Source organism: Tamandua tetradactyla, chromosome 6, assembly GCF_023851605.1.
Source record: "Tamandua tetradactyla isolate mTamTet1 chromosome 6, mTamTet1.pri, whole genome shotgun sequence".
NCBI classification, from domain to species: Eukaryota; Metazoa; Chordata; class Mammalia; order Pilosa; family Myrmecophagidae; genus Tamandua; species Tamandua tetradactyla.
Window position 1 is genome coordinate 33,736,182 of NC_135332.1, and position 7,792 is coordinate 33,743,973.

Here is a 7,792-nt window from a genome sequence, read left to right on the forward strand (position 1 = left end):
AAAGAATAATATACCAAAGACATTTTGTTGTTTGATGCACTTAATGTCAATATTTGGGGCAATTTTTAAGGTTAAAAAAAGGCATTAATAATAGTTCTGTACAATATTTAACATAACAGGAAAATGAAACCTACCTTCACACCATATTTTCACAAATTGTTCTAATCACAACAAACTCATGTTCAGTTGTTTTCTCCTTTGCTTTAAAATAAGCTACCAGTAATTCTAACCAGTCTAAAATGTACTGCTCCTGGACCAAATACAAACATTCATACTTGCAAAAATTGTTTTTGCAAAGGTACCTTGGCCTCCACAAAAAGCATAAAATAGCTAGAGAGACTAGAGTTTATTTTCAAATACTGTGACTGACTTCCAATAATCCTTTATCAGTAGAAGTATTTTCAAAACACCAGATATTTAGGATCAGATTTAATTCTTTGGTGTAAGCATGAAACTGTTAATGACAGTTTTCCATGGCTTCTGAATAAACCAATAAGAAACCTAAGGAGCATGAGTGACAATGAAATCTAGTACACAATGCAAGGCAGGCAAGAGTGATAAACTAAATGTTTTTTTAATAGGAAAAGTAAACACTAATATTATACTCTAGAGAAACTAACACACATTTAGAGAAAACCAAAAGATCAAGCTTCGTAATGACCAAATTTATAACTTCTAGCTGGAATATTTTGCTGCATTTTGGCATTATGCCATAACTTCTAGTATACAACTATCAGAGGACTCTAAGATCTTGGCATAAAAGACTAACTCCTTGTACCACGCCAGTAGGGGTAAAAACCAAATTGTTTCCTCCCCACAAATTCCTGAACTTTATACCTTAAATTAAATCAAAGTGAGAGGTATAAAGCAAGGTCATATTGCAACTCTCTTTTCACTTTTGCATTACTTTCCTTTGTGACAAAGACAAGTATATTTTTCTTTTTGGAATAGGATACTGCTTAATTTGGCAAACTCAAAAGGTTTTAAAATCAACTTTTTAAATAAGAAAGAAGTATAGGTCTTTATGGTTATTAATTTTACTACCAAAATATGTAATAATTATAGTTCTTTTAAATATTATTTGAAAAATACTTTGTGGACATTGGACCAAGATTATACTACATCCAAACAGAATACCTCTACCTGGATTTTAAAGTTTTTCACTCAGTTACCTGTTCCTCAACCTGCTACTTTCTTTCAAGCTTTCTTCATTTACTAAACACAAATTATGATATTTTTTTACATTGGACCTTCTCCTACAAGGCTCTATCAGAAAACTTTGTAAACATGCATTTACAGTCTTTTAACACCAACATCTTAAACTGAGACTAATGCCTAGAGCCATATTTCATATTAAAAGTTTTTCACTGAAGATTTATTATCATTCTGAGGAATTAACCTAACACTAGCTGAAAAAAAAAAAAGAACTGAGTTACAGATATTCCCCTGAATCTTAAAACCCCAAACTGGAATTCTAATGAAATTTTTAAAAAACATTTTTACTGAAGAAAAGGCAACTGCACGTATTACATCAAAACTATTAAAGTATAAGTGACAGCAATGAAGGGACCCTACTCATATTTCCAAAGACCAAGATTTACCATGGCAAAATCTAAACAATAGGCAAAGGAGATGAAATTCTAAATAGCACTATCACAAAAATAATCGATTTCTATCTTTTTCTTTCTTCTGCTGCATGAGGAACCAAAGAACTCAAACAGAGGGTTGTTCTGCTGAACTAACCATGAAAACTTTAAGAACAGATAGGTATATAGTCCCTGTTATTCTTTCAGGACATTATTTTATACATGTTTTAAAAAAACTTCACAAATAAAAATAAAGAGTTATTTAGCCTTGAGAATATTTTGCAATAAAGTTTCTTGAATTTCTATGACAAACTCTTCAAGCAATTCAACTTTTCAAATAGAGCTGTCATTCAAAAAGTCCCTCTGACATGGGATCTATCCCATGGTTACAAAGTGGCTTCCTCCTTTGTTGAATGTGAAAGTGGCTCTTTGTTCTTTCAGGATCCCAAATCGCTCATTCAAAGTCATCCCTGTCTGTTTTCCAACACTATTTATGTCAAATTGTAGGGGTACACCTTTAGGAACCTTCTTTATATCAGATTGTTTCCGCTTTGCCAAGAATGAGGGTACAGCGTACGACTTAATCGTGGTTTCTGAGTTACTGGGCACTGCACTGCTCCAGGATTGTCAATGGAGACAGTTAAAATTCCTCCATTAGTTGTAGAAGTCCGCCATTGGCGAGTTCTCTTTGTTTCTACATCATCTAGCAGTTGTTCTGTGTTCAACTGGGCCTGAACCTTCAGGCCTCTTCTGAAAAGAAAAGTTGCCTGACGTGTATCTTTCTGATGGCTTAATTTATTTCCACTTCTGGTAAAATTGGCTGGAATATTATTCTTTCTGTTTAACTGGTTAGGTCTCTTGAGAACAGCAACTGGTTTCCTCTGTACTTCATTTTGTCTCAGAAGGTTTGCCTCCCTTTTTTTTTTTTTTTTTATATATATATTTCAGGTGCAGCTTCATTCAGTGTTCCAACATAGTTACATTATACTTAGGTATTATTGTGCTGTCCATTTTTGAGTTTTTGTATCTAGTCCTGTTGCACAGTCTGTATCCCTTCAGCTCCAATTACCCATTATCTTACCCTGTTTCTAACTCCTGCTGGTCTCTGTTACCAATGATATATTCCAAGCTGATTCTCGAATGTCGGTTCACATCAGCGGGACATACAGTATTTGTCCTTTAGTTTTTGGCTAGATTCACTCAGCATAATGTTCTCTAGGTCCATCCATGTTATTACATGCTTCATAAGTTTAGTCTGTCTTAAAGCTGCATAATATTCCATCGTAGGTATACGCCAGTTTGTTTAGCCACTTGTCTGTTGATGGACATTTTGGCTGTTTCCATCTCTTTGCAATTGTAGATAATGCTGCTATAAACACTGGTGTGCAAATGTTTGTCTGTGTCTTTGCCCTTGAGTCCTTTGAGTAGATACCTAGCAGTGGTATTGCTGGGTCGTAATCCATTCTGCCATTCTATGTCTTTTGATTGGGAAATTCAGTCCATTAACTTTTAGTGTTATTACTGTTTGGATAATATTTTCCTCTACCATTTTGCCTTTTGTATTATATATATCATATCTGATTTTCCTTCTTTCTACACTCTTCTCCATACCTCTCTCTTCTGTCTTTTCGTATCTGACTCTAGTGCTCCCTTTAGTATTTCTTGCAGAGCTGGTCTCTTGGTCACAAATTCTCTCAGTGACTTTTTGTCTATAAATGTTTTAATTTCTCCTTCATTTTTGAAGGACAATTTTGCTGGATATAGAAGTCTTGGTTGGCAGTTTTTCTCTTTTAGTAATTTAAATATATCATCCCACTGTCTTCTAGCTTCCATGGTTTCTGCTGAGAAATCTACACATAGTCTTATTGGGTTTCCCTTGTATGTGACAGATTGTTTTTCTCTTGCTGCTTTCAAGATCCTCTCTTTCTCTTTGACCTCTGACATTCTAACTAGTAAATGTCTTGGAGAACGCCTATTTGGGTCTATTCTCTTTGGGGTGCACTGCACTTCTTGGATCTGCAAATTTAGGTCTTTCATAAGAGTTGGGAAATTTTCAGTGATAATTTCTTCCATTAGTTTTTCTCCTCCTTTTCCCTTCTCTTCTCCTTCTGGGACACCCACAACACGTATATTTGTGCGCTTCATATTGTCATTCAGTTCCCTAATCCCCTGCTCAAGTTTTTCCACTCTTTTCCCTATAGTTTCTGTTTCTTTTTGGAATTCAGATGTTCCATCTTCCAGTTCACTAATTGTAGCTTCTGTCTCTTTAGATCTACCATTGTAGGTATCCATTGTTTTTTCCATTTTTTCTTCTTTGTCCTTCACTCCCATAAGTACTGTGATTTGTTTTTTCAGATTTTCTATTTCTTCTTTTTGTTCAGCCCATGTCTTCTTCATGTCCTCCCTCAATTTATTGATTTGGTTTTTGAAGAGTTTTTCCATTTCTGTTCGTATATTCAGCATTAGTTGTCTCAGCTCCTGTATCTCATTTGAACTATTGGTTTGTTCCTTTGACTGGGCCATATCTTCAATTTTCCGAGCATCATCCATTATTTTCTGCTGGCGTCTGGACATTTGATCAGATTTCCCTGGGTGTGGGACCCGGCTGGTTGAAAGGTTTTTCTGTGAAATCTCTGGGCTCTGTTTTTCTTTTCCTGCACAGTAGGTGGCGCTCGTGGCGCTCGTCTGTCTGCAGGGCCCACCAGTAAAAGATGCTGTGGCTCCTTTAACTTGCCAATCCGAATCTCACAGTCGGCCCGGAAACCCCGCGTGAAGGGGGGGCTCGCCGGCTGCCGCGGCTTGGGGGAATGCTGGTCCAAGTTGCCCAGCTGGCCCAAGACGCCAAGTGTGGCAGGAGGGCCCCACTATCCAACGTTCCCAGTCAGACTGGGGAGCCACGTGCATGGAAGGGACCCCAGTTGCCAGCCGCCCCGGCCGGGAAAACGCGCGCCCCTCGGGTATCTCACCGCAGCGGATTCTCCCTGCCCGTTCAGCCGTTCCAGAATGGGGTACGCTGTCTTTTTGGTCTCTGTCGTGGCTCCGGGAGCTGTTTTGTATTTTTTCTGTTTCTTTAGTTGCTTTTCTGGAGGAGGAACTAAGACCCGTACGTCTTACTAAGCCGCCATCTTCTCTGGAAGTCCAATTGAGTTTTGATAAGGCAGCCAAGTCCATTCAACTGGAACAGAACAACCTCTTTAATAAATGGTGCTTGGAGAATTGGATATCCATATCCAAAAGAATGAAGTAGGACCTCTATCTCACACCTTACACAAAAATTAACTCAAAATGAATCAAAGATCTAAACATTACAGTTAAGACAATAAACTTTTAAAAGAAAATGTAGGGAAATATATTAAAGATTTTGTGGTAGGAGGTGGTTTCTATACTTAGCTTCCTGAGGAACTGCCGAACTGCCATCCAGAGAGACTGTACTTACACCCAAAGCATGAGGAATGAAACAAGAAATAGTTAAATGGGTTCTCTTCAAAACTGAATACTTCTGTGCATTAAAGCACTTTGTCAAGAAAGTAAAATGGCAGCCTACTCAATGGGAGACTATACTTGGAAACCACATATCTTATAAGGGTTTAATAGCTAGAATATATAAAGAGATCCTACTCAACAACAAAAAGTCAAACAATCCAATTTAAAAGTGGGCAAAAGAAATAGGTAGACACTTTTCCAAAGAGGAAATACAAGTGGCTCAAAAACATATGAAAAGATGCTCAGCTTCACTAGTTATTAAGGAAATGAAGATTAAACCCACAATGAGATATCATCTCACGCCTAATAGAATGGCCATTATAAAAAAAAATCAGAAAACTACAAGTGCTGGAGAGGATGTGGAGAGATAGGCACACTTATTCACTGTTGGTGGGAATGTATATTTGTGTAGCCACTCTGAAAGGCAGTTTGGCAGTTCCTCAGAAAGCTAAGTATGGAATTGCCATAGGATCCAATAATCCCATTTCTAAGTACATACTCAGAAGAACTGAAAGCAGGGACACTGCCAGACATTTGCAAACCGATGTTTACAGTGGTTTCATTCATGATTGCCAACAGATGGAAACAGCTCAAATGTCCATCAACTGATGAGTGGACAAACAAACTGTGGCATATACTTATGATGGAATATTACGCAGCCATATAATGGAATAAAGTCATGTTGCATGCAACAACATGGATGAACCTTGAGGACATTATATCCAGCAAAGAAATCTAGAAACAAAAGGACATATATTGTATGATATTACTAATACGAACTAAATATAATGAGCAAACTCTGAAAGTTAAAGTTGAGAACACAAGTTATCAGGAGATAGAGTGTAGAGATTGGGCATTTGATGCTTATGGAGTACAGAATGTTTAACAAGGTTGATTATAAAAGTTCAGAAATGGATAGCACAATATTGTGTGATGGTAGCACAATATTGTAAGTATAATGAACAAAACTACGTCTGAGTATAGTTGAAAGAGGAAGACTAGGGGCATGCATGTCACCAGAAGGAAAGGTGGAGAATAAAAAAATTATACTGAGCTGTACAATTAGCAAAAACTAGAATGGACAATGATGGTGGTTAATTGTACAAATACAAGAAAGTTTTTACATGAATAAGAACAAATGTATGTCACTTATTACAAGTTGTTAAAAATGGGATGGTATATGGAAAAAACACAGTTAATGCAAACTAAGTTTTATAGTTAACATTAACATTGTAATATTTTTTCATTAATTGTACCAAAGGCAATATACCAAAGCTAAATGTCAATAGGAGGGGGATATAAAGGAGGGGGTATGTGATTTTTTTCTCTTCTTATTTCTTTTCAGAGGAAATGAGAATGTTCTCATATAGATTGTGGTGATGAGTGCATAATTATGTGATTATGCCAGGAGCCATTTATTGTACACCTAGGATGGGTTGTAGATGAGGGAATAACACTGTCAAAAAATTACTATTTCCAATAATCCTCAACAGCTTGCATTTATTTAACATTTCACATTTTATAAACCACTTCTATTGCATTTACATTTTGATCATTTAAAGAAACATATTACTATCCCCACTTTATAAGTGTTTGAGCAAGGGTTAAGAAAGGTTCTGTAACACATTCTAGTCCTGAAAAAGCTGAGTCTAGATCTCTCATCTTTTGTATGTAAAATTCAAGGGATAACCATTTATAATCAAACATGATTTTTATTTTTCAAACTTCATTCTTTCCACTTATAAATAATCTTAAAAGCTGTCAGTGGATATAGTGGATATTTTGCTGGATATAGAAGTCTTGGTTGGCAGTTTTTCTCTTTTAGTAATTTAAATATATCATCCCACTGTCTTCTAGCTTCCATGGTTTCTGCTGAGAAATCTACACATAGTCTTATTGGGTTTCCCTTGTATGTGACAGATTGTTTTTCTCTTGCTGCTTTCAAGATCCTCTCTTTCTCTTTGACCTCTGACATTCTAACTAGTAAGTGTCTTGGAGAACACCTATTTGGGTCTATTCTCTTTGGGGTGCACTGCACTTCTTGGATCTGCAAATTTAGGTCTTTCATAAGAGTTGGGAAATTTTCAGTGATAATTTCTTCCATTAGTTTTTCTCCTCCTTTTCCCTTCTCTTCTCCTTCTGGGACACCCACAACACATATCCATATACCTATGGATATCCATTCTTAGGTACTTTGCAATCACCCCTTCATTGAATCCCATAAAATGGCAGTCAGACAGCTCGTGTATCATAGATTCCTTATTTTTTTTTATTTTTTGGGTGCATGGTCCAGGAAGTATTCTAAACTTTTTGAGTGGTGAGTAGATAGGGAGGGAGGCTTAAAACTTAGAGTCCCGCAAGACTGACATTCAAAGATTTCTGAGTAGTGACACTGATTTTGGAAAAAATAACCTTAATATTCTTTGGTAATGAATTACATGAATGTTATTCCATCAAGAGATGGGGATACATTTAAGCATGACCATTTATGTGAATAAAATGATAATGACATTAGTAATACCAGATCATATGTTAGTCACTTATGTTATGAGCACTATGTTAAGAACCTTAAATGAGTTATAACATTTAATCCTCACAAGAACTCGATGAGGTAGGTTATGTTATCATTTTCATTTTATGGTGAAGAAACTAAAGCTCAGCCAGGTTATATAATTAGTTCAAGGTCAGAAGAGTAGGAAGTGAGAGAGCTGTGATTAGAATGC

The 7,792-nt window shown here is 36.4% G+C and overlaps 1 pseudogene; it reads right to left on the reverse strand.

The window, feature by feature from the left end:
• Nucleotides 1-1,952: 1,952 nt before the first annotated feature.
• LOC143686618 (UAP56-interacting factor pseudogene) lies at nt 1,953-5,636 on the reverse strand (annotated as a pseudogene).
• Nucleotides 5,637-7,792: the final 2,156 nt, after the last annotated feature.